We start from the raw sequence: 27,286 nt of genomic DNA, 5'->3' as shown, positions 1-27,286 counted from the left end.
ATATCTCTCCACTATAAGAAGATCTTCATCAAAGAATATAGTTCAGCAATAATGATCAAGAATTACAAGCTCCCCCTAAGTGTATGCATCATATTCTTTCAGCAAAGTCTTCTCAAAAGAAACTTAGATTGGCTGGGGAGCTCAAAGGACTTTCGGACTGAATTTCCTTCCTTCTCCATACTTGTGTAACTTTCTTCTTTTGCGTGGGTCTAGCTTGCGTAAGAGCCCATGTTAAGTTACAATCACGTGCCATATGCCCAATGTTATGACACTTGAAACATTCTACATTGTTCATGAATAAGATTTCATGATTTCTTCCTGTAAAATTGTTTCTTGGAGGTTGTCGGAGACCATAACATCTATCTCTCTGAAATGCTCTACAGTCTCTTACCATGTGACCAAAGTTTAAACGAGAATAACAATAACCAAAAAATGAACTTTGGTACCTGGGAGATGGAGGTTTCCTTGATGTACTTCTGAAGCCTTTCTGCCTCAAGATCCTTTGATGATAATCATTCCCTCTTGCCTCTTTGACATTCTCAACATTTCTTCTTGGAGCTGGTTTTCTACTTGGAGTAGGATTTCTTCTATTGTAGCCTTGATTTTTCTCCTTGCCTTTGCTGGAACTAGGAGCATCACAATTTATTTCTGCCTTCTTCACATCTTCTTTGCTTAAATAATTTTCATTCTTGTTTGAGGGTTCACCTACATACCCGAGTCTTGATTTATCAGATGGAGACCTGTTATAGCTGAGCATGTCATCTAAGGCTTGAGAGCTCTTCATGATTTTGTTCATCCCTTCAACCTTTTTTCTGAGGAGGACAATCTATTCTTCCAATCTTTCACACTCATTATTCTTCTTTGTAAGTTGTTCCTCAGTTTCTTCCTTGCTATGAGTAGCTTCAGCTGCTATTATTTTAAGGGATATGAAATCTGACTTCATTTTGGAGATTTCTTCACTCTTTGCTTGATTGCTCTCCATTTTCTTTTCAGCTCCTTGTGCCTGCTTCCTGGCTTCTTGTAATTCAAACTTAAGGGAGGAGACCTCTACCTTGTACTGTCCAATCTCTTCTACAAGTTTGTTCACTCTCTTATGCCTTTGTTCAAGTTGACTTGACAAGGTATCTTCCTGCTTATTTGCTTTATTCAATTGATTTGTCGTGGATATGACTTCTTCATGATGCTTCCTTTTGCTTTGATCAAGTTCCTTCTTAAGCTTGGCGAGCTCTTCATCCCTTTCTTGTACTTGAAGCTTGATGAGGTCAACCTTCTCATTTTTAGCTTCTATGATGGGTTCATAATTTCCTTCTTGACTGATGGTCATGGTCAGTGCTCCGTTTGCGTGAAGGTCATGAAGTTTGTCCCATATATCCTTTGCTGATGAATATTTTCCTAGATTCTTCTTTATAGAATCAAGCAGTCCATCCAAGATTGTCTTTGCTGCTTTTGCATTGTACTCCTTGGATTCTCTATCCATCTTGCTATCATCAATCACTGATTCCCAAATTTCAATCCCTTCAGACTGTAAGAAAGTCCTCATTTTTATTTCCCATATATCAAAGTTCCCATTGAACCTTGGAGCCTCAAATAGAATGCTTTCAAATTGATTATCTTCTATTTTAGTAGTAGAGGGAGACACATTTTTATGAGGATTGGAGACATTCTTCTTTGATCTCGCCATTCTTAACTATGCTTCAAAATACTTGACTGTGTTTTTAAAACAACGCACTATCTTCAGCAGCTACACAAAAAAAACTTTGAGGAATACCTGGATTCTTTTGCTTGAGCCTTCACTTTGCTGGAGAAGTTGTTGCAGCAAAAAACTCCTTCCTTTAGCTTCTTTAACACCTTCAAAGAGCCTGAACAAGCTCTGATACCACTGTTGGGAATTTTCTGGCAAATTCCAAAACAAAATGAACTGAACACATAGACAATGCTCTGTTTCTCTCCAAGATCTTAGCACAGGGAAGCTACCACTGATTTCTGAGAACAGAATATTACATACACCCACAAAAGTCTTGTATTTATTAAAATAAAATTCCTGATACAAACTTCATCCTCTTTCACTCACAGGGATTCACCAAAAAAAAGCATTTCAACAACAAAAATATTACTCTGTCTCCTCCTGAGATTTTACACTGCTGTGTGTAAAAATCTCTTACATTCACTGCTGTAAAAACATAATCTTACATTTACTGCTGTAAAGAAAAAAATCCTCTTGCTTCATTCACGATTGCCCTTTTCAATTTCATATATATCAAAAATTACATACGCTGCTCCCTTTCTCAACAACGAACCACACTCATGCTGCTGCTTATGTTACATTGCAAGATCAACCACAAAAGCTTCATGTTGTTGCGTGCTTCTGTTCACAGTGCTGCGCCTTCCTTTCCTTTCCCCAGCGAACAACCAAAAATCATCACGCTGCTGCGTTTTTTTTCACATCTCAACAAAACCTTACACATTGTTGTGTGTATATTCTCTCACGCTACCCTCTTCTTTTTCTTTCTTTTCCGCACTGCTGTGCGTTTCAGTGCCTATACATATGCAATGAACAACCCTCGCATTTTTTTTTGTTGCTGTGTGAATCTTTTTTTTTTATATATTGCACACATCAAAAACATAACAATATGTTCTGACTTGCCATACTCCCGTAGACAAATAAAAAACAATAAAATTAAAATTCTACCAACATTTACTGCCATAGTAAATTGCGCGGTCAAAAGAAAAGCTTCATGCAATGTCCATATTGTGCAGGTCTGTTGCAGTACGTCAACCGTTGATCTGCCCTTAAAAAAATCAACGGCTGTGCTCAATATCGGGAGGACTTTTCTCACTGACCTTTATGTTCAGATGAAGCGTTGTTTTGGAACAGTAGCTCCGGGCATGTGTCAGCAGCTGATTGTATCGGAGGCGTTTGAGGAAAAACCACCGCACAGTGAAAAGCGGTGCGATGAGCACTGGCGGTTTTCTGAAATGGATTTACGGTCGCCGTTTAATGGTCGCTTCCGGAAAATAACTTGCTGCCGTCGCTGTCCTTGCACGGCAGTTGGAATTAATATTCCAACACATATCAGAGAGTAAATCATGTAGAAGCATGTAGTTCCATGCATGCATGGACAGTGAAAGGTGCTAATCTGGTGAAAATTCCAATGTTGAAGCTTTACATGTCAGTGAATGCTCTAAGTAAGTGTCTGCAGGTGCCAGTGATGAAAGTCCTACCTCCAACAAAATCCACCTCAACCACCTAAAAACATAAACATCAGGGGTACGTCTTCTAGTTGTGGAACATCACATAGACTCACCTTCGTTTCTTGGTTCGGGCATCTCCGGGGATTTGGTATGGCTTCTTTGGCGTAATTCTCCCCTCATTTCCCTTCCTTCTACCATTTTACTAAGAAATTTAAGAGTTTTGGAACGTCAAGTTCCTAAAAACGACCTCCTCGAAGAGTTGTTCGATTCCATTATTGATGAGGTAAATAATGCTAAACTTTTTATAATTATTTTGTTCCACGCTCACGTTCGATCATGTAGTCAGTTTTCCATGGTTCACTGATTATGTGCATGCGAGATGGTTAGATCCAAACATTCAATTCTGGAAGACTAATTTAAGTAATTGTGTTCATTGCAGATGCCTTCCCAGTCGCATGAGTTGAACATTGATGCCACGGAGGAGGGTACTTCGAGCAACGACAAGCCAGTTGATCCTCAACATTCAATGAAATCATTTTATGAAAATTTCTCCAACACGCGGCAATCCGTCAAGCCATCATTTTCCTGTTTTCTTCGATCGATAGGGAGTTTGATGAAAAGCTTGAATAAGATAGTATTGAAAAATGTCATAGTTCCCCAATCACTGCCATTTGATTTCTCTGAACTTAAATCCTTAAGACATTTAGATCTATCTGGCTCTACTAATCTAACCACAGTGCCCAATTCCTTTTCTCAATTATTGCAATTTCAACATTTATCATTGCGAGACTGCATTAATATATCCATCCCAAGGGATATTTTGGGTGAAATTTCCACCTGTGAACATATCGATTTCAAAGGCTGCCCTCAGTTGGTACACTTGCCACACCTGTTGAACAGTTAACCTTTTTGGAAAGGTTAGAAATACAAGGCTCCAAAGTGCCCATCTTACCGGAAGGAATTCAACTGCTGAAGCATCTGAAATTTTTGATTATATAAAGTTGTCCAATAGAAAAATTTGCCTGGGATAACAATGTCATGGATGCTTTAACAGTTTTGACTTGGTTCGACACATCCATATCTAACATAAGTATTCATGTCGGTGCTTGCCCTAGACTGGAATTTGTTGATCTTTCAAATAACCCTAAGCTGCGACAGGTTCAAATCTTCCAAACAACCCTTGTAAAACTGGTTCTCAATGGTTGCTCAAGCTTGGAGTATTTGAAGCTTGCAGAACTTGTGCATCTTAAGTTTCTCAACATAAACGCCGAACCCTCAATGTTGAAAATTGGTACACGATTTTTGCAACAAAACAAAGAAAACCGGGCCGACTGAAAAAGAATATGACCACGGTAGTAGAAACGGTGGAAGCTTGCAATACACACCAGCAAAGTTCTGGCAGCAAGGTTTCAAGAAAATCAAAGAAACACACGCAGGGAGTCTCCGTCTTCTTCTGGACACACCGGTTCTCACACCAGCAACTGCAAACGGTTCACAACAGCTTCTTGACAGCACCGTCTCCGTCTTGCTTCTTGACAGTTCTAATACCCGAGTTCTGGCAGCCACAATCATGCACCATCACACGCAGGATTTGGACTCATGTTGGTCTATAAATAATACTAAGATGAAGCCAGAAGGCCTCCCATTATACACTGCTATTAGAAACTTCTGGACAGAACGAAACAGAAAGGGCTCACGTCTGACAGTGGACTTTCAAACAAACAAGAAGACGGTGGATGAGATTGGCCGCATTCCAACTAAGCAACTCAGAAACAAAATCGCTGGCTATTCAACTCATTTAATGAAACGTATTCAGAAATGTAAACAGGCACATAAGGATTCAAACGATCCCACATAAATAGGCACATAAGCTGGCAGCACGCGAACGGTTCTTGATACGCACAACAGCAACTGCTACCCGAGTTCTTGACAGGGGTCTTGGCAGCACATACGCACAACAGCGCAGATCTGGCCTCACGCAAACACCACTCGGCCTTCCTCACCTGCGCTCTCACCCCAGCTCAAACCCTGAGCTCTGATACCAAATTAAAATAGAAAACTCACAAACTTCATTGATCTATTTGTTCAATTACATCACACTTATATAGGAATAACACCTAACCACTCATAACTAATTCTGTTTAACCACCTACAACTAATTCAGTTCAACCACTCATAACTAACCATTTCTGCATTATTCTCACATTTGGGTGAAATGCATTACTGTTTAGGCATTGAGGTATGGAGAGAAACTGGTAAAACATTGATCACTCAAAGCAAATATACAAAGGAGATTCTTAAAAAGTTCAATATGACAGATTGTAAAGCTATGTCAACTCCCTTAGAACAGAATGCAAAGTTGTACAAAGAAGATGGTTCGAAAGAGGCAGATGGAACATTATATCGTCAGCTAGTGGGAAGTTTGAACTATCTCACCACTACCAGACCAGACATTGCATACTCAGTCAGTATTCTTAGTCAATTCATGGCTAAGCCTTCAGGAAATCACTGGAATGCTGCAAAGAAAGTTCTCCGATACTTAAAGGGAACAATGAATCTTGGTATTATGTATACTGATGTATCTGATGTTGTACTGACAGGTTTTTCTGATTCAGATTGGGCAGGAAATCCAGATGACAGACGATCTACCTCTGGCTATGCATTCCATATTGGATCAGGGGTCGTATCTTGGAGCAGTAAGAAACAGCCAACTGTTTCTTTATCATCAACAGAATCAGAGTACAAAGCTTTAACCAATGCCACCTGTGAAGCTATTTGGTTGCGGAGAGTTCTTGCTGATCTTGAAGAAGCGCAAAGTGGTGCAACATGTATCAATTGTGATAATCAGAGTGCTATCAAATTAGCACATAATCCAGTTCACCATGCTAGAACAAAACACGTTGAGTTACAGTACCACTTTGTACATGAGAAAATTGAGTCCAAAGAAATTGGGTTGATATTTTGTAACACCAAGGATAATGTGGCTGATATATTTACTAAGCCCCTTGGTAAAATCAAATTTGAAGTTTTTAGAAGTCAGTTAGGTATTGTAGAGAATCCATTTCTCCATTAAGGGAGGATGTGAGAATAATGTAGAAATAGAATTAGTTATGAATTATGAAGTTTGTGAGTTTTCTATTTTAATTAATTGGACATCATTGGAAGAGATTACGGCGGAGAGGTGTTGTAATGTGTGCATGATAGAAGAGGCATGGACTCAGTTGGAACGGCTAAATTTTCTCAGCTTTTCACACAAGTTTCTTTTCAGTGCCGTGAGTACCTAATAAATTTAACGAATATAAATTTTAACAAAAACTATGCATACGTACGTTTTGTGTGTTACCTTATACTTCTTGATTTATTGTTAAAAGGAGTATATATACATTTTGGTTGTTATGGAGAAACATGTTTGTGTATCCAGGGGAAAAGCTGGACGATGATCCACAGGACAGAGTATGTAATGGTAATAAATTAAATCATATAATAAATATGACATTTATTAAAATTAAATCTTTATCTAATTTAGTTATAATAATAATATATATAATAATACATAGACTAGTTAGTTTTATTGGTTTCAAATTTTAATTTTTAAACTAGATTAAATTTGTTTGATTGGTAAATCAATTTTCTATTTTTCAATCCAATAAATAAACTAGCCCATTTAAACTCAGCGTAGTCAAACTATTTATAAAGTAATAATATAACTGAATTTTAATATTTTTAATTTATATATTATTACATTTTAAATTTATTGAGAGAAACTTAAATGTATGGTGAAATTTGTGCAGGAGTTTGAGAAATGTATGCCGAACAGTTGTTTTTATGACGTCACGGTGCTAGAGGTCCCTGCCGCAACAACATCTACATCTCCGCTGCTGTGACAGAATGTACATTTACATAGTGCAAGATTGCTGTGCTTTCTCACAATGGAGAATGGTAATAAGTTCAAGGTGAGATTTGAAGCGGGCAATGGTGGCACCCAATCCGAGGTGTTTGAAACCTGCGGTGAAGACGGAGGAGGCGGATTAGTGGTACATGTGTATATGTGGACACACGACTCCCAATTATTTAAAGATGAAGATCATTTGTACCACAATGTGAGTATTGACAAAGAGAGCGCATTCGATGTAAAGGGTGTGGAAAGGGGATGGATACTCACGTTTGCAAGTGAGAACCATGTCTTCAATGTTTGTAAACAAAATCATGAAGTGGAATCCCTTGGCAGTCCCATGAAGTATACCCAGTGTGGAGAAGCTATTTTCAATCATGGAGTGGAATACGCTCATATGCAACGCAAACCTGGTGCAAGAATCGTAATATTCAGATTTTTGGCTTTGCTTATTATCTTGAAGATAATATCGATAAGGAAAAAGTTGATTGAATTATTAGTTTTTCATCATCATTAAAGAGAAATATAATTAATAATGGGAATAATAAGGTAACTATAATTTTTTCCATTATTATTCTTTTCTTAGAAACCTTTTCATTCATATATAAAAGCTTTTGGTTTGGACATTATAATATTATGGAAGACCTTTCTCCCCAACATTTATATAATATAAAATTAATTTTTTATTTTTATTCTAGAAGGCGTTTTTCACTGTCCCGCTTCGAGTGAGCAAACACTGTTCACCCTAGCCAATCCCTTTGCTTCGTTTATGTCATCCTCCCACCAGTTAAGATTTTACACATGGGAAAGTCACGAGCCAGGCGATAAACTTCTGTTCAATCCACTGCAACGACGTATGTACGGGTTCAATAGTCAGTCGAAAGGGTCTGAAACTTGACATAGTTAGGTGTAATTACTTGTAACTACAACTTGACATAGTTCGGTGTAATTATTTGTAACTGTTGCCATTGCTACTCCTCGTTCTCATGGTTTGTGAAGTGTCAGGAATTGCAACAACATGAATGGCTTCTTGGGGTAATTTTCTGGTAGGTTTGGTTTGCAGAAATGGCTTATGTAGCTTTAAATCTGATGGAAGAAAACTAGGACGATATATTTCTTTCACAGCTGGATCAGATTGATTGAGGTTTCTCAAGGCATAAAGGCCCTCTGCAGAGGAACAGATGGCGTTGTGGTCACCAGGTAAACTACTAATGTCTGATCTACCAACAAAATGCCCACATTTATTGTCATTAGGAGTAGTATTGCAATGGTAGTGGAGTAATAGTGCTGTAAATGCTGCTTTTTCGAGCACATAGGCAGAGTAGGGGATCGGCGACTTTCCTCCTACTACATGGTTTCTATGGCACGTTCAAAATGTTGGAAATGGGCTCTACTGTTATTGTTGCCTCTTTTGATGAATTTGGGAGGTGAATGCAGCACCTTCCATTCGACCTCACAATGTGTTTTGTTGGCAAGAGGCCCTAGCCAACGATTGGTCTCAATTAACAGGTCAGAGCTTAGTGCTCTTTTCAACTTGAGCGCTTCCTTGGGATTGAAGAGCAAGGAGTGGCCTAAGAAGCTTGATCCCTGCTAAGTATGGAAAGGGATTACATGCAAGGAAGGACATGTTATATCTATAAACTTGTATGGATTCAAAAGGACAGTAATAGGGTCACGCAATCCACAATTTGTCGTCAATGGCTTGCAGAATCTTACGTTTCTGGAGACCTTCAATGCTTCTCGCTTTCTCTTGCCTGGCTCCATATTGGTATGGTTTGGTGAACTCAGTGCATTAAAGTCTTTGGATCTCAGCTTAGCCTCTGTTAATGGTGGTCTTCCTATTTCACTTGGTAGTTTATACAATCTGAATGTTCACAAACAAGGTTAGTGTCTCTTTTAGGTCATTGTTTGGAACGTGAAGATGAGAAGCTTCTTGTGTACAAATACATGCCAAACAGAGATCTTTCTTATGCCCTTTACAAAAAGGGCAGCTCACCTGAAGATACTTTACAGTCACTGGACTGGATAACACGTCTCAAGATAGCAATTGGAGCAGCTGAAGGTCTCTCATTTCTCCATCACGAGTGCTCACCACCCCTTGTTCACAACCTTAATTGGAGGATAAAATGCTTGCAGTTGGTACTAATATTTTCTGTTGTTTGGAAGATGCTCAATCTCTGCTCTGCTATGCCTGTTAAATACTAAATTTGGAAAGCAATTTGTGTCATTTTATTCCTAAAACTGTATACATGTGTGTGAGTTTAGTACGTTCCCAAATCTTAAAGTTACATTATTGCAACTATGTCCATTTATTTGAATGCGGCCTATGGGAGAATTTCCGTTGTTTTTACTTATTCTTGTTTTTACTTATTCTAGAATTCCTTCTTGTTCCCTTTTTCTGCATATCTTTAATTGCAGTGCAAGCTGCCATTCTTTTTCATCTTTGAGGTAAAATATTATGCCCACAGATTATTGTGCTCAATTTTTTTTTGATAATCATTGTTCTTTTCTATTCAATATTAGTACATGTGTTCTTTATCTGATTTCTCAAGTATTGAGACAACATTGAAATCCACATAATTCTAGTATTTGCCAATAGTTTTAGTTTTTGATGTACGTTCCCTGGAGTTGCCAATCAGAAGTGACCAGAACATAGGAGTACTATACCATGCATACATGTTATTGTATTGTACAGGATTCTTAGAAAATTCAGCTGGAAAAAATATTATGTATTGTGAGAAAGGGCCCTACAATACTAACAATCATGGATTTTTTTTTAATAATCTTGCAACTAATCCTGTGTTGGAACTTTTATTTCTTTAGAGAAGATCCATTGAAAACCAGAAAAATTGTCCTTGTTGATTATCTTTTCTACCGTTGATGTATTCAATGTTCATGGTTAGGATTTGCATAGAGGAATCATATCCTATGAATGTCGTTTATCACAACTATTAAAACTTAAATGTAGGACAAGGTCAATTAAATTTCGGATTCATCTCTATCAAAACTAAGGATTTTTTTTTTCGCAGATAAAGATTATATTCAAAAGCATGTAGGATTATGTCATACACACAGCTGCTACTTATCTTCTGTAGTGTCTGATATTGATATATTAACCCTTTAGGTTAGATTACAAGAGTGAAACATTTCTTCTTTGCATACTATCGACAAAAGCTAGAGCTGCCAAACAACAAATGATTAGTTATAACGTTGATCCAAAACCCCACATTATGCATGTTTTAGAACCCACATTTTTACTTTTCAGTCTTCAATGCTGGGTAGAATTGTTGTGAAGATGATCATCCTCAAGGACTACTATTTTCCTTGAGCAGAAAGTCATATAATGCAACATAAGCTCCCTCCCTTCTTCTCTTTTCTTTTCTTCACTGTAGTCTGACAGTGCTGGTTGCTTCACACAAATCATTTTTTAGGATAGATTGTCTCCTTTCCTTTTCTTCTCCCACCTGAATCTTTAGCTGATCCTGCACCTAGGTATTAATGTCATGGAATTCCTTCACTAAATCTTCCTTATTGCTTGATGCGTCAATTCCTTGGTGGGTTCCACCAAATGACGATGGTCCTTAGCACCTTGCCATCCAGTGGGCTTGCAACTATTTTCACTTTCTGCACCCCCCACAAAAGACTTATGGGGTTCTTGATATCCTAAGGCAAAGATTAGGACATGAAGATGCTAAGTGCTTGTAGACAAAACATTATGTACATGTGAAGGCAACCTGTTCATAGTCTAGTTTCCATATTTCTTCGATAATCCATATGTGAAATCCACTTTGAAGAATATCTTGACATAGGTTGTGATATGCATTTTTAGAGTTTTAGGAGATCCATAATGGTTTTTTTCCCAAGTATTTTTAATGGAGGCCAAAACTGCAAGTGTTTAGAATTGTAAAGGTAGGTTACGAATATGAACCACATTATTGGAGTCAAGGAGTTTGCAAATGAATTCAAGGTAGTGGTACTCATGCATAAGTTGACATGCCCCAAAGACCAAGACATGAAGTGAAGAATATGCTCCTTGCCTTCAATAGAGTTAAACTTCACCATGAAGAACCCATAAGCACATGGGTAAATGTAGGCTTCTTCCTAAATAAGTGGTTTCCACACATGTGAAGCCCAATGATGTAGGTTCAAGTGTTGAAGTGAATGCCATTGGAGTGACACATCAAATGATGGGAGGTATCCTTCTCAACTATGAAGTGATTATAGGGATGAGATTGAGATGCATCAACACTTCTAGCAGTGGGTAGAGCCTTATTAGAAGATTTTCCTAAGCTTGCTAGATGGGAGTCTCCTATGAGGGTTGATCAACCTACAAAATGGGTGGAGAAACTTCAAAATCTTCTTAGGCAACAATGCATCCATTCTACTAAGATGTTGAACAATGTTCAAAAGTAGAGCAATTGAGTTCTTCAAAGGAGTAGCTACTTCCTTACTGGTAGAGGGGGTTGTGATCCTCAGTTCTAGAGTGCCTTTGAGGGGTCATTGATCTCACAATATTCATTAGGCCTTGGGAGGAAAGACAAGGGGATGCCATGAAAGCAAAATACTACATGGGGTGTGCGGGATTGTGGCTAGGGCAACGTCCTAGCCCAAGTTAAGGATTTTTAAAAATAACTAGATATAAATAAATCCTATACATGTATGCATGGCCAAATATTTTATTAGAAATCAATAAGATCAGAGGTTGTAGTTCATGATTGGAACTTTTTACTTTTTGTGTTTTAGAAGGTAGAGCAATTGAGTCCTTCAAAGGCGTAGCCACTTCCTTGGTGGTATAGGGGGCTATGATCCTTAGATCTAAAGTGCCTTTGAGGGGTCATTGTGTTATGAAACCAGCTCACAAAAAGATAGAAAAGATAGATCAACGCCTTAGAATTGAGCCTCTTCGAGGGGGCAACCTCCTTTACATTACACAAATGAACAATTCTTGGATGATTCAAATGACAAAACCTCCTTTCTATATATAGGAGTCTAAGGGGTCACAACATAACCAAGCTGACCTAACAATAATAATATAAAGGCACAAAAATAACAATAATGGGATTCTATGGGGCACAATAATAACAATATGGAGACAATAGGGGCACAACAATAACGATAAAGGATACAATGACAATAGTAATGGGGAATCACTAGTATTATAGGGACCTAACATGCCCCTCTCCTTCAGAAAAGTGTTGTCCTCAATGCTTGAGTAGTTTTGGATGCTTCTGTATAAAATTCTCATCCTCCCATGTGGAATCTTTAATGGGTAAGTTCTTCCACTTGATGAGATACTCTGAAATTGATCGATTTCATAGCTGTCAAGTTCTTGTTTCTTTGATTGCCTCATGTTCCAATATGATTTTACCTTCCTCATCAAGTTCTGGCAATATTGTTTGAATTGGAATCTTGTCACCTATAACCTTCTTTAAGCATGAAACATGGAAAACTGGGTGCACTTGGGAAGATGCAGGAAGCTCCAATTTGTATGTCATAGTACCTATCTTTTGCAACACCTTGTACAGACCATAATACTTTGGTGATAATTTATTATCCTTCTTAGCTTGATTGAGGGACATTTGTTTATATGGTTGTAGTCGTAGGAATACCCAATCGCCTACAAAAACTTCTTTCGTTGCGATGTTGATCTGCCTACTGTTTCATTCTATTATGTGCCAAGGTGAGGTTATCCGTTAAGAGTTAGAGAACTTGTTGTTGATGCTTGATGTGATCTTCGACTGCTTGAACCTTACAATTTTCTCTTAAATATGATGTGATGGATGGTGGATGATATCCATAAAGTGCCATAAATGGGGTCATTTTTGTTGGAGTATGGAAGGAAGTGTTATACCACCATTCAGCAAGAGGCAACCATTTGACCCATTGTGTCTGTTTATCAGATACAAAGCAACGAAGATATATCCTTCCAAACATTTGTTTACTATCTCAGTTTGCCCATCAGATTGAGGATGATAAGATGAGATATGAGCTAACTGAGTACCAAGAGAAGAAAATAATTCTGTCCAAAAATTTCCAGTGAAAATGGGATCTCTGTCGCTTACAATAATCTTTGGGTTTCCATGTAGCTTTTGAATTATTTCGATAAATGGAATAGAAACTGTACTCACTTTAAATGGACAACGCATACTTGATAAGTCTGTCAACTACCACCATGATAACACTATTTCCTTCAAACTTGGGTAAACCTATGATAAAATCCATTGAAATATCCTCCCAACGTTAGCTTGGAATGGATAAAGGTTGTAATAGTCCTGGGGTCTTAATTGTTTCAACTCTATTTTGTTGGAAAACCAAACATTCCGCCACAAACTTTTGAATATCCGATTTAAGGGCATCCCAAAAAAAACCTTCTTAACCCCGTGCTAGGTTTTTAGAAATCCTGAGTGCACTCCTAAGGGAGAGGTGTGCAATTCCATAAGAATATTTTGTTTGAGTTGGGAATTCTTACATAGGTATAACCGATCCTTGTACCATAACGAATCATTTTTCCATCTAAATGTATCATATGTACTGGGATCTTGTTGTATCTTTTGAATGAGTTCCCACTCTTCCTCATCATTCTTCCATTCATCCCTTGCTTCGTTTATCCAATCTGGTTGGATAATATAAATGGCACAAAGAAATGCTTTCACATCCTCATACTTTCTTGAGAGTGCATCTGCCACAACATTTTGCTTCCCTTTTTTGTATATGATTTCAAAGTCATAGCCCAACATCTTTGTGACCCATTTTTGCTACTCTTCTGAAGATAATATTTTTTCTAAAAAGTATTTAAGACTTTCATGATCTGTTGTTACCTTGAAGTGTCTTCCCATTAGGTAGGGTCGCCATTTCTTAAGTGCAAGTAGTATTGCTAGCATTTCCTTCTCACAAATAGCTTTGTGTAAATACTTTCCTTTGATTGGACGACTTTCAAAAGCAATGGGTCTTTCTTCTTGCATTAAAACAACACCAATTCCATTTCCTAAGGCATCACATTCCACAATAAAGGTTTTTGTGAAGTCCGGTGTAGCTAAGACTAGTGCTTGACACATTTCCTCTTTAAGAGTGTTCAAAGGCCTTTATTGCTTCTGGAGTCCATGAGAATGCATCTTTCTTCAATAATGACGTTAGAGGTGCTGCTATTCTCCCATAATTCTTAACAAACTTGCAATAATACCTCATCAACCCGAGAAATCCTCATAGATGCTTTATGGATGTGGGGATTTTCCATTCCTTAATGGTTTTAATTTTTCTAGGGTCTACCTTAACACCTTCATGATATACAATATGACGCAGATATTCCACCTTTTGTACTCCAAAGAAACATTTGGAGATTTTTGCATATAATTGTTTCTCCTCTAATAGTTTAAGCACCATGTCAACATGTTGGACATGATTCTTCTAAGACTTGTTGTAGATTAGTATATCATCAAAAAATACTAACACAAATTTTCTAAGGAAGGGTTTGAAAATGGAATTCATCAAACCTTGAAATGTAGAAGGTGCATTAGTAAGGCCAAAAGGCATCACCAAAAATTCATAATAACCCTCATGAGTTCTAAATGTTGTTTTTGGAATTTCTTCAGTCTTCATTCTGATTTGATGATATCCTAAACGAAGATCCAACTTGGTGAAGTAAATTGATCCATGCAATTCATCCAATAATTCATCAATGACAAGAATGGGAAATTTATCTTTACATAGTGAGCTTGTTGAGCTCCCTATAATCTATACACATGCATCATGATCCATCCTTCTTGTGAACCAATACTACTGGAGCAAAGAAAGAACTTTGACTAGGTTGAATTATACCAGCTTCTAGCATTTTTGCAACCATACGTTCAATTTGACTCTTTTAGACATAGGGATATCTGTAAGGCCTGATGTTTGGAGGAACACTTCCTGGAATCAAATTGATAGCATGATCATGATCACAAATAGGTGGGAGGCCTTTGGGAGTCTCAAATACCTTGGAATGATTGTCCAAGACTTTTTGAAGATCTGGAGAAATGGATGATTTCGATGTGGGAACCTCTAGTGAACTTAATTGTGTAATTATGCCTCATTTTTCTTTCTTTAAAAACTTTGTCATTCCATTAGAGCTAATTATCTTTCTCGGTTTCCCTGCGATACCCCTTAATTCAAATTCCTTTCCTTTTGAATATAATTTCATGAAAAGTTCTTGAAAATTAAAAGCTATTGTACCCAAGGATTGTAGTCATTGGACTCCTAGTACAACATCAACACAACCCATTGGAATGGAAGGCATTGGGCTATTAAATACATATTCTCCCATGGATAGCTTGATATTATGGCACTTTCTTGAGAAATTTATGGTTCCTCCACTTGCAACCATCACTTGACACTCTGGTGCTACATATAGGAAGCAATTCAATTCCTTGGCTATCTTACAATGAATAAAATTATGGGTACTTCCTGAATCAATCAACACTATTAATTTTTTCTTCTTGATATGCCCTTCTATCTTGATAATTTGAGAAGTGGTAATTCCAACCAATGCATTACAAGATATGGTCGAATTCATTTATTTTTTTCTAGGGTTTGATACTAGTGTATATCCTCTTCTTATGACATTTCTTGTTCCTTTTCTTCCTCCTCTTCACAATGTATGTAAAATAATTTCTTCTCGGCACACTTATGACATTTAGTGTATTTTCTATCACAACTGTAACAAATCCCATTTGCTCTTTTTTCTTCCAATTGTTGTGGTGTCAACCTTGTAGGTTGTGGATGGGTAGGGGCAGCAACACTTACATATTTATGATTGTGAGTGGTAGGCTTCCTTGTTGCCATAATTTTGCTTTCCATTTTTCTTGCCAACCTGAATGCCTTCTCCAATGAATTTGGTTCCCAAAGGTGAACTTCATGTTGGATGTTATCTTTTAAAGTCCCTATGAACACATCAATCCTATACTCCTCTGGAATATCTTTTACCCTTATATTCAATTTTTTGAAGTCCTCAATGTGCTCCATCATTGAACCCTTTTTTTTTAGATTTATCAATTAGCTAAAAAAAGTGTTGCTTTTTGTATCCTCATAATGTGCTATCATTTCATCTGTAAAAATAGCCCAAGTGACAATTTATTTACGAGAGCAAAGCCATCGATACCATACAAACTGATTTGGTTCAAATATAAAGTTGCAATGCATACCTTTTGTGTGTTTTTCACATTATGGAGATCAAAAAATTGCTCCATAAGTAGTATCCATGTTCCGGGATCCTTGCCATCAAACTTCCTCATATCGATCTTTGGAACATGGTGGTTCTTTGATCCAACATTAGAGTCTATGAAATCATGATTAACATTTATTTTGTTCTCAGCATGAGTTTCCTTTACTACCCTTTCGCCATTAGTAATCATTTCTTGTAGAAACTTCGTCAAATTTGTCTTCAAATCTGTCTTCAAATCTTCCATGCCTGTCTTCAAATCGTCCATCTTAGCTTCCATGCCATCCATCTTAGCTTCCACGTCATTCATTTTAGCTTCTACGTCTTTCTTTAAACCATCCATCTTAGCTTCCATGCCATACATCTTAGCTTCTACGTCTTTCTTATATCATCCATTTTAGCTTTTGTTACTTTTTGTGTGAGTGACATTTGTTGCACTTGGTCTCGTAATTTTGATATATCATGTTACATTTCTTCCTCTTCTTCATGAGTCGTGCTTAAGCTTTTAGGTTGCTTACTAGGTGTTTCCATTTGCTTTCTTTGAGGCATCAATTATCGATAATAATGCTTCACTATGCCCTTTGAATTCCTTCAAACTAATTTTTCAAACCAAACTTATGCAAAAAATTTAAAAAAACTACACTCCTTTTTTTCACTTTGTAGGAGCTTGATATTGAATCCGATGTAGTTCTGTAATTTTGGATCTCCAAGATCTGCAATTTCTTCCTACGATAACCCTTTGAGTAATATTTCTAACTCCACAACTTTGATCAATATTGGATTCTCCAATGAATAGTTATGCCAAATCTCCCACGATGACCTGAGTATAGAATTGTTCAGTAGAGTGAAATTGTAAGACATGCCGAGAGACGTTGTTTCAACCTTAGGTTCTGAAAATAGTACCCAAAAAACTACAGTCCGTCCTATTTCTATAACTTCTTATGAAAATTCAATCTGATACTCAGAGAGAAAGTTATGACGATTTTCCCAAGGTGACCTATTTGGAATGTAATTCGGGGATCTGCAAAAATGCTAACTTCCTCAGATTATATCTCCGCAAATATAGCGATACAGGATCTGAAATTCGGAGTCGAGGTTCAGACCAATTTCTTGTGAAATGGGTTTCTTTTGTAGCTTCTGAAACTTCATAGAGAAATAGTTATAGCAAAAATTCCACACATACTTGTTTGGAGCAGCGAAACCCTAGAATCTAAAGCTCTGATACCAAATGTTGTGAAACCAGCTCACAAAAAGATAGAAAAGATAGATCAATGCCTTAGAATTGAGCCTCTTCGAGGGGGCAACCTCATTTACATTACACAACTGAACAATTCTTGGAAGATTCAAATTACAAAACCTCCTTTCTATATATAGTCTAAGGGGTCACAATATAACCAAGCCGACCTAACAATAATAATATAAAGACATAAAAATAACAATAGTGGGATTCTATGGGACACGATAATAACGATATGGGGACAATAGGGGCACAACAATAATAATAAGGGATACAATGACAATAGTAATGGGGGAATCGCTAGTATTATAGGGACCTAACACATTGATTCCACAATATTCATTAGGAATTGAGAGGAAAGACAAGGGGATGCCATGAAAGCAAAACACTGGGTGGGGTGTGCGAGATTGTGGCTAGGGAAAAGTCTTAGTCCAAATTAAGGATTTTTAAAAGTAACTAGATATAAAGAAATCCTATACATGATGCATAGCCAAATATTTTATTGGAATTGATTATATGAAAAAATGTTCATCAATCAATAAGATTGGAGGTTGTGTTGAAAATTGGCAGCTAAGGGATGAATTTCCTTGAACAAAATCCCATTTCTGACAATTCTAGAGTGACTTTCTAAAAATAGAAAGTCATGTCTATCATTTCAAGCATGACTTTCCAAAATTAGTAAATATCCTTGCTTCAATTGGTAATCAAGTATAGATGATGGAAAATCACTCAAGTTATCCTTAATCAATCTTAATTGTTCAATTTTTACTTAATCATCAATATTATCATTAGTATTATTATTATTATTATTATCATTATGATACTATAATATTATTATCAAAATGGAAATACATGTCACCTTTCTCACTAAGCACTCTATCATGCCACTTCACACTGCTCTCTCCTTAATGACACTCGTTCCCCTCTCTCTCTCATAATGGATTTGTTGCACTCCTTTTACACTCTCTTATGCACATTAAAGACTCATCATAAAAGATTCCTCTTATGCACTTTTCAATGCATAAGTTACTCTCTCTTCTTCAAGGCATACATACTCCTCTTTATGGCATGAGTTACAAATGCAAGCATACCTCCTTTATGAAATGAGTTACAAAGGCAAGCGTACCTCCTTTATGGCATGAGTTACAAAGGCAAGCATACCTCCTTAATGGCATGAGTTACAAATTGTAATTATATGTAAATTTGTTGGAAATTGTAATTATATGTAAACTTGTTGGAAAGCAATTCGCTGCGCACTCTACAGGGTGTCACAGATCTCATTATCCCATAGTTGGATCCATAAGAAGAAGCTAACCAGGGAAGAATACTGGGGGATCATCACTTTCTTGTTAATTGGCGATGCCTTCCTAAAACCAAAAGGTGAACTACTTCGAGTCCTCCATGACGATGCCATGGAACCAACCACCAACATAGTCATATTTCCGTTAAACGTCTTTCCACTCGCAGCTACTGGTCACATGGATCCGAAAAAATCATTGCAGAGAACTTTGGAAGCAAGATAAAGCCTAAAGTTAGAAAAATTGAGACTGGAGACTGGGCCATATGCGATGATGAGGGAGGGGCCACGGTGTTCACCACGTGGTCTGATATCGGGCTTGCGAGGCCCGCCCTAAACTGATCTGCCACCACCATAGGTGATGCAACAGTAGGAAAAGGGTGGGGCAAGGCTGTTGTCAGTACCGTGGGTGTCGAAGAGGAGGAAGAAGTAGATGATGAGAAGGGATATGATGAGAACCAGAAGTTCGATGAATTTGAGGGAAACGATGTGGATTTGTTTGCCTTTGCCGAATACGATGAGGATGACAAGGAAGTCGATGTTGTCTGGGAGAGAATTGATTAAAGAATGGACTCTCATGGAAAGGACTAGTGGGAGGCAAGGCTGAAACATAGGAGATTGAGAAGTACAGAGCCTCAAACCTGAAAATTACAGAGCAGTTTGCAGATCTTAAGAGGAAATTGTATACGCTCTCCACCGAGGAGTGGGACATCATACCAGAGATTGGGGATTATTCGCTTCGATAAAAGGAAAAGAAAAATGAGGTTTGAGAGTTTGTTCCCATTCCGGATACATTGTTGGAGAATGTCAGGCAAGAGAAGGAGCACGTCAGTGCATTGGATCCCAAAAATAGGGCTGCAGGTGGCACAGAGACACCGTGGGCGCAGACGTTGGTGACTCATCTCATGACTGTTGGAGAGGGGAGACAGGTTGTTGTCTTTGAAGCTCAATAAGCTCTCTAATTTAGTTTCAGGATTGACCATCGTAGATCTTAATGGGTATCTGATTGATCTCAAGAGTATGAAGATTACCAGCGATGCAAAGATTTTGGAAGTTAAAAAGGCCAGATTGTTGCTCAAGTCAGTTACTCATACTAACCCAAAGCATCCTCCTGGTTGGATTGTAGTGGCGAGGATAGAGGAGGTTGTAGGGAAGATACAAGATGCACGACATTTGATTAAAAAGGTTGTGAAGAATGCCCAAAGAATGAAGATGTATGGTTGGAGGCTTGCAAATTGGTGATTCTAGATGAAGCCATAGCTTTCATTATGTGTGGTGTAAAGGCGATCCCCAATTTGGTGAAGTTGTGGATGTAAGCTTCAAAGATCGAACAAGATGGTGCGAACAAGAGTCGAGTGTTGAGGAAGGGGCTGGAGCATATTCTTGACTCTGTGAGGCTTTGGAAGGCTATGGTGGAGTTGGAAAATGAGGAGGATGCTCAGATTTTGCTTCACAGGGCAGTGAAGTGTTGTCCACTACATGTTTCCTATGAACTCGTTAGAGTGCATAGAGATGACTTGTAAACTACGACAACGACCAAGAATGGGAAGAATAGAACTGTGGAGTTGATTCATATACAGTTAAAGCATCTCTAAGAAAAAAAATTCTGAATTGAGAGGGAATGTGACCATGAAAACTATTATTGGCAAGGTCAACCATTCTATGAAATGAGAGATTGTTGAGAAGAGGAGAGATTGTACCTTGCAATTCCTTGGATGAAACATTGTGTGAAACCACTCTCTATCTGCGTCGACTGCATATGACACCTCTCAACTCGTAGAACGAAACGTTGGTTTTCCACGAAGTGGTTAACGATTGAGATGGATCATAGGTGATTGCAGACAGAAGTCCAAGGAGAGCCTCTTGATCAGAAGCATTTCCGAGACGAGGATGCCGACAGTGTGATAATTAAAGGGCGGAAGAAAATGGGGAGGGATTGAGACAGAGAATGGAAAAAGAAACGAGTAAAAGTAATGTCCATAAAAGTGATGGAATGTTACAGATCTCCATCTTCTACTGCTCTCAACAAAATGTGAATGGTTTGGGCTTCTTCATTTATTTATAGAAATTCACCTTCGAATTCTAACTTTATTATGCATTGATATTATATAGATTCAACGTTGAATTCTGAATTCATTACACGCTGATAAAGAATAGAAATTCAAACCTGCCAGGCAGAAGAAATATTGTAAAATATTAACACATGCTCTTTCCAAAAGAAAACATCGTAACACACGAGAAAAAATATTATAGAATCCTAAAGTCCCTCCAAATTCGAAAACAAAACAATGCAACAATATACCACACTTTGATCAAATTAACTAAAAAGCAATGTTTCGCTTGTCATGGGACCACTTTGCATTGTTCCACTAGCGAGCATGTGACACACACTGAACCCGCAGGATAAGTGATTTATTAGTGAACACATACATATTTCAATACTCTCCCAGCTGTGGGAACGTGTTACTTGTGTTGCTTCTCGTGACTCCAAGGAAAAGATTAATTAGTGAAGCCATACATAAATATTAGTGTTGATTAATTAACAAAGCCATACATAAAATATTAGGGGCAATTAACTAGCATAGTCAATACAAGCGAGGTGTGGGAATTGCATTTCAATTTACAATTACCATTGCCCCATCAGCACAACAAAAAATTTATTAAGAAGATTTTCGGCATAAATCACATTTAGAAAAACCTTTGTCGACGCGTTTCGAACCAACTAGTGTGGTTCATCGTCAGGACAAGTTGAGGAGTCAGATCATGGCTGTCAATTATAAAGGGAGAGTAGATCCTTCAAACGGCTAGGTTTACTGGGTTGACCATCAACGACTATCTAAAAACGGCTAAGAGTACAAATAAAATTAAAATATAATAAGTCAAAGGTAATAGAATAAACAACCACTTGAAATGTATTGGTTATTCAATTTTAACATATTAATATATTTTACTTAGGTTAATAATTTTTTATTTATTTATATTTATTTATTTTATTTTATTTTATTTATTTATTTATTATTATTTCAATCTAACTCATTTATAATTTATTTAATCATTTTTTATAATGGAAAGTTATATTATCAAATAGTTAAATTAAATATTTCTAATTTATTTAATCAAATGAATTGCTAGGGATGAGAAAAGGGTTTTTTTTTTATTAGTTTATTTAATTATTTATTTATTAATTCATAAATTATAATTATGATTTACTGGAATAAATTAAGGTTGTTGGTTAAAATTGATCAAAATTGACCTCTATTTCTATTTTTATTTTCATATAATTTCTATGGTAAAGGCAGAAACATATTAACAAATAGGAATAATCATATAAAAGTAATAAAAATTAAAACGAGTGTCAATTTTTATTTTAATTATTATTTTAATTTATTATTATTATTATTATTATTATTATTATTTATTGATTTATTTTTATTTTTTTATTATTTTTTTTAAACCAAGGAGGACAAGAACAGGACAATAACAGAAAATATAAATAAAAGGAGAGCCCTCGGAGGAAGGAAAAGGTAGATTTAAGGAGAAGGAACCGGGGAAAAGGGGAAACCCTAACAAGACTAAGAAGAAAGGACAGGGATCCAGTAACGACTGATTTTCCAGCCATCATCTCTATTGAGATTGTTAGGCCTTTTTTCAATTTCAATCGCTTCCCTGAATTTACGGTGATGGAAATGGGCAACCTTGGTAATAACCTTGGCCTCCTCAATACAAATGTGGTGCTTGGTCTTTTCTGCATGCTCTGCTAACGCTGAAGACTTGGTTCTCCCATGTCTTAGGTCAACTGCATGTTCATTTATCCTTTGATGGATGGAGCGCCCAGTCTCCCTGCTATAGGGGGTCCCATAAGAACAGGGGATCAACTAGACACCCTTCATGTCCTTAGGGTCAATGGGATCTTTCACCGATTGGAGGGATTTTCGAATGGTGTTGAGGGGCCTAAAGGTTGAGGGAATATTATACTTCTTAAGGATTCTAGCAATCTTGTATGTGGTTCCCTGGACATAGGGAAGATGGACACCTAGCAGGCGTTCTTTAGGTTCTTTTTTAACAATCAAGTTTTTAGAGGCTTTAAGAAAAGCCTTCTAACCTAGGCGCCTACTATAGCCATTCTCCATAAAGACATTAAGGAGATGGGATTTTTCCTTATCGAAGCTCTTATTATCAGAAATCCTAAGGGCACGAGTAGAGAGGGTGTTAAGAACCCCCAATTTTTGAGCAGGGAAATGATGGGAATCAGCGTGAAGATACTACTCAACCATGATCTGACTCCTCAACTTGTCCTAACGATGAACCACACTAGTTGGTTCGAAACACGTCAACAAAGGTTTTGCTAGATGTGATTTACGCGGAAAATCTTCTTAATATATGTTATGGATCACATAAGCCTCAATTCCACAACAAAAAATTATAAAGTCTCTTTGAATCTTTTGTTCCTTCGATGTTCCTTTGCACCTCTTGGTGCAATTTCTAGTTTATTTTCTTATATAATATAAGAATGATCAAATAAGTTTATATGTTGAGTTTGAGAGAATAATATGCTTTTCCAAAATGTATAGTTTATATTCTGAATAGAGGGGAGGTTTTAAAGTGCTTAGTTTTCCACATTACTAGAATGTAAATTAATACAAATTATATAAATACATGTGAATGTGAATCTTGTAGGTTGGAAACACATTCTATGACTCTTTTGAACAATAAGATTATATATTCTTGTCTTAAATAATTTTATTTAAGTCTTGTGCTTTGCTTTTTGCAACTTTATTTTTAATTTCATGTCCAAGGTGTGTATACACTATTGCATATATGATGTCATGAATCTTCCATTGTTGTGACAATTCTCTTGGTTTTCCACATTCTTCAAATGCAAGCCAATAGAAATTGTATAAATACATGTAGTTAAATATTGTAGAGATGACACATTCTATGAATTTCTTAAGCAATAAGATCATATTTTCTTGTTCTATGGTGAGTTTTCTAAATGTCATGCTTCATTTAATTTTTTTAATTCTCTATTTTTAATTACTTGTGTTTACCTTGTGTATACACTATTGCTAATATAATGTTGTGACTTCCATTTCTACATATGATATTGATTCATGCTTCACCCTCTCTAATATTCTTTTGTGAGGATCATATTGCTAGACTTCTCTTTAACATCTTGTGATGCTGCTTTTATCTTAACTAAGAAAGGTCCAACCTATTTCTTTAGTTTGAACATGATTAGGCACTTCTTAAATGCAAAACTAATATATTTTGAATTGAGGGTTTATCTAATATATTTTAATGCAAATATCTTCATAGGAAAGAAATCTGGAAGCATGTAAGAAGCTAGTTCATAACCATTGATTCTAATCTTTTCAAATTCCTTAAACAAATACCAGCCACCTACTCTGGTATTTGGGTTGAGCTATGGAATCCATTTTCTTTTTGGAAACACTTAGGAGGAAAATCATCAAATAGTAAATTGTATGTAATTGATACAAATTGATTGATAGTGTCAAAAAATCCCAAATCTCGAGGATGCTTTCTTATCACTAGTATCCATTGAATTATATAGATGACATTGCCATTTTGATCTTGAGTAGAGAAATAAAAAATTGGAAATTTATACACTCGAACATACAAAAAAAAATAAAAAATACAAGAACTGTTTGGTACTTAAAAGACTTAGTGAGGTTATAATGGGTTAACTGAACATTTATGACATCCTCCAAGATTGATTGAAGTGAAACTTGATAAATGTTTTTTGACCGATGAAAGGGAAGTTAAGAACCCTAAGACAATGTCATCTATAGTCTGGTCATCATCATATCCTAATAGACAACAAAATATTGATATAATATACTTTGAAATTTCAGGGAATATATTTGAGGGATAAGGCAGAGCATTTCGTAGTAATTGAGAATTCAGAGGCAATAAAGACTCTAGGACAATAACTTTATCTTCAGGGGTAAAATCATTATAACATTGGCTCAAGAAGTCTTCATTCAATATTTTGGTTTGATTTGGCATCACTACCTTAAGCATTTCTTGAATAGCTACAAGATTAATGTAAAACATGATAACTCCATAAATTATTTGACATGATAACTTGTTAACTGGGAATGCCATTTTTAGCACACCAAGAAATAAATTTTTGGTAAGGGCATGTATGAGGAATGATAAATTGTGCCAAATATGATTCTTAGGTCAATGAAATGTCTTTCTAATCTTTAAAACTCTAGAAAGCCCACTCCCCAATCTCATAAAGGATGAATTCACAAGGGTTTCATGCAAATCTATTTCCCCGTCTATTAACAGTAAATCTTCAAAATTAACTATGTAGGAAGAGTCATAAGTTTGGGGTTATGTGACTTTAACCTTCATTTTGACTGAAGAAGAAAATAGGCTTGAAATATTACCCAATACTAGCTACAATCACATGTGTGAGATTTGTAAACGGTCAAAGGTTTTTTTCTGGGAACAAACTGCTCAGTGCATCAAGGATAATGAGTACAGAGAAACCCTTTTCCCGTTTAATGGTTAACCCAATGATTGATACATGCAACATAATTTGATTGGACATAATTTTTTATTTTTATTTTGAAAAATATAATAGACTCTTGCTCCTTTATTATGTTGATAGCATTCCCACATTCTTGACACGTGGATCAATACCTTTTCACCACATGGATGCTTATTAAATCTCCTTTTGTGCACTGGACCTGTGCCATAAATTTATGTGATGCCTTGTTCTTTGTCGAGAATCTCACCAGTTGTCATGTAAGTAGATATATTAAAGGGTGTACTATGTATGCTAAAAGCAAGCCCAGTAATAGAAAAATAGGCTTGTACACTCCACTTCCAGTTCCTTCTCCTCCTTGGGAAACTGTTTCCATGGACTTTGTTGGGGGATTGCCAAAATCTAGAAAGGGTCGTGATTATTTGTATGTTATTGTGGATAGGTTTAGCAAAATGTGTATTTTGATAGCTTGTAACAAGCAGGTTACAACTGAACAAACAACGAAGTTGTTCTTTCAGCATGTATGGGTTGATTTTGGGTTACCCACTTCTATTGTATCTGATTGAGATTCTTGATTTGTTGGGAAGTTTTGGTCAAGTCTATGGGAGTTGATGGACACCAGATTGAAGAAGAGCACAACATTTCATCCACAAACAGATGGTCAAATAGAGGTGGTCAACAGGACAGTGATCCAGTTGCTCAGAGGCTATTGCAGCAAGCATCCCAAGCTTTGGGATGAACATTTGTGTTATGTGCAACATGCTTACAATCGTGCCAAGCACTCTTCTACTTAGAGATCTCCTTTTCAGACTTGTTTTGGTTTTATACCAAAATATCCCTTGGATTTTGTCTTTGGTAAAGACATAGTGATGTGGACAAAGCAACCAAGTTCATTGAACAGATCCAAGAAATTCATCAGGTAGTGTAGTAATAGCTGGAAAGAAGCCAGGCCAAGTACAAGGCAAGGCATGACAAGCATTGAATTGAGCATAGTTTCCAAGTTGGTGATCAAGTCTGGTTGTACATCAGTAAAGACAGAATGCAAGGTGAAGGTAAGAAGCTGAAACTAATAAGGTATGGGTCTTTCAAGATACTTGAGAAAATTGGTGAAAACGCTTTTCGCCTTGATTTGCCAACTTATATGCATATCTATTCAGTCGTTAATGCAGAAAACTTGACACTGTATGAACCTTCATTAATTGAAGATCCTAAAGAGCAAAGTCAGTTGCCTTCTATTGATGATCTATTTCCTGAATATCTCAATGAGTTGTAAGAAGACACATGTCTAGACAGGAAGGTGAGAACTACGCGCAGAGGGGATGTTGAGTACCTGAGAATCGGACTCAAAGGTTCAAAACCAAGTAGTGCACAATGGATAGAGATCAGACAAGTGAGGAAGTTGTATCCTCAATTGATCGATGCCTAAAAACCATTTTTTGGTGGTACAAAATCTTTTCAGTGGGAAGGCGTGATCCAAAATGGATCCTAAAACCCTCTAAGTCTTCATATACTTAAACACTATCGCAAAGGAAAACCCTCACAAATGGTAGAAAACACTATCGCGCGGGAAAAACATGAAGAAATGGTGAAAACAGAGCTAAGCAGAGGCTAAAGCAACATTGCATAGGCACCGTCAGATCTGGCTGATCAGTGGCCCAGATCTAATTGGCATATCGCAATCGGAGGTGGCAATCGGAGGCGACCTTATGGAAATCGTGATAGTGATAAATGTGATTAAACGAGGGTCGTTGATCAAGCACACAGATCAATGGTCCAGATCTAATCACAATATCGCGTTGCTAATGCACACACAGAAGGACTTAACCCGCAGTTTGAAGGATTAGCGATATGCGATTGCGATATATCGCATCGCAGAGATACCAAGGGGTGGGGCCGATACCATATGTGACTTGCAATAGCTGGACCTGATGGGTTTTATAAACGCGGCTCTATAAATT

The 27,286-nt window shown here is 36.9% G+C and overlaps 1 pseudogene; it reads left to right on the top strand.

Moving 5' to 3' along the window:
• The first annotated feature begins 7,121 nt into the window (after positions 1 to 7,121).
• On the top strand, positions 7,122 to 20,334 carry LOC149244835 (uncharacterized; annotated as a pseudogene).
• Positions 20,335 to 27,286: the final 6,952 nt, after the last annotated feature.

This window comes from Pinus tabuliformis, chromosome 8 (assembly GCF_031772625.1).
Source record: "Pinus tabuliformis cultivar Carrire ecotype Pingquan chromosome 8, CPIR1, whole genome shotgun sequence".
Lineage (NCBI taxonomy): Eukaryota > Viridiplantae > Streptophyta > Pinopsida > Pinales > Pinaceae > Pinus > Pinus tabuliformis.
Note: the sequence above shows the minus strand (reverse complement) of the source record. Positions and strands in the feature narration are given on the sequence as shown.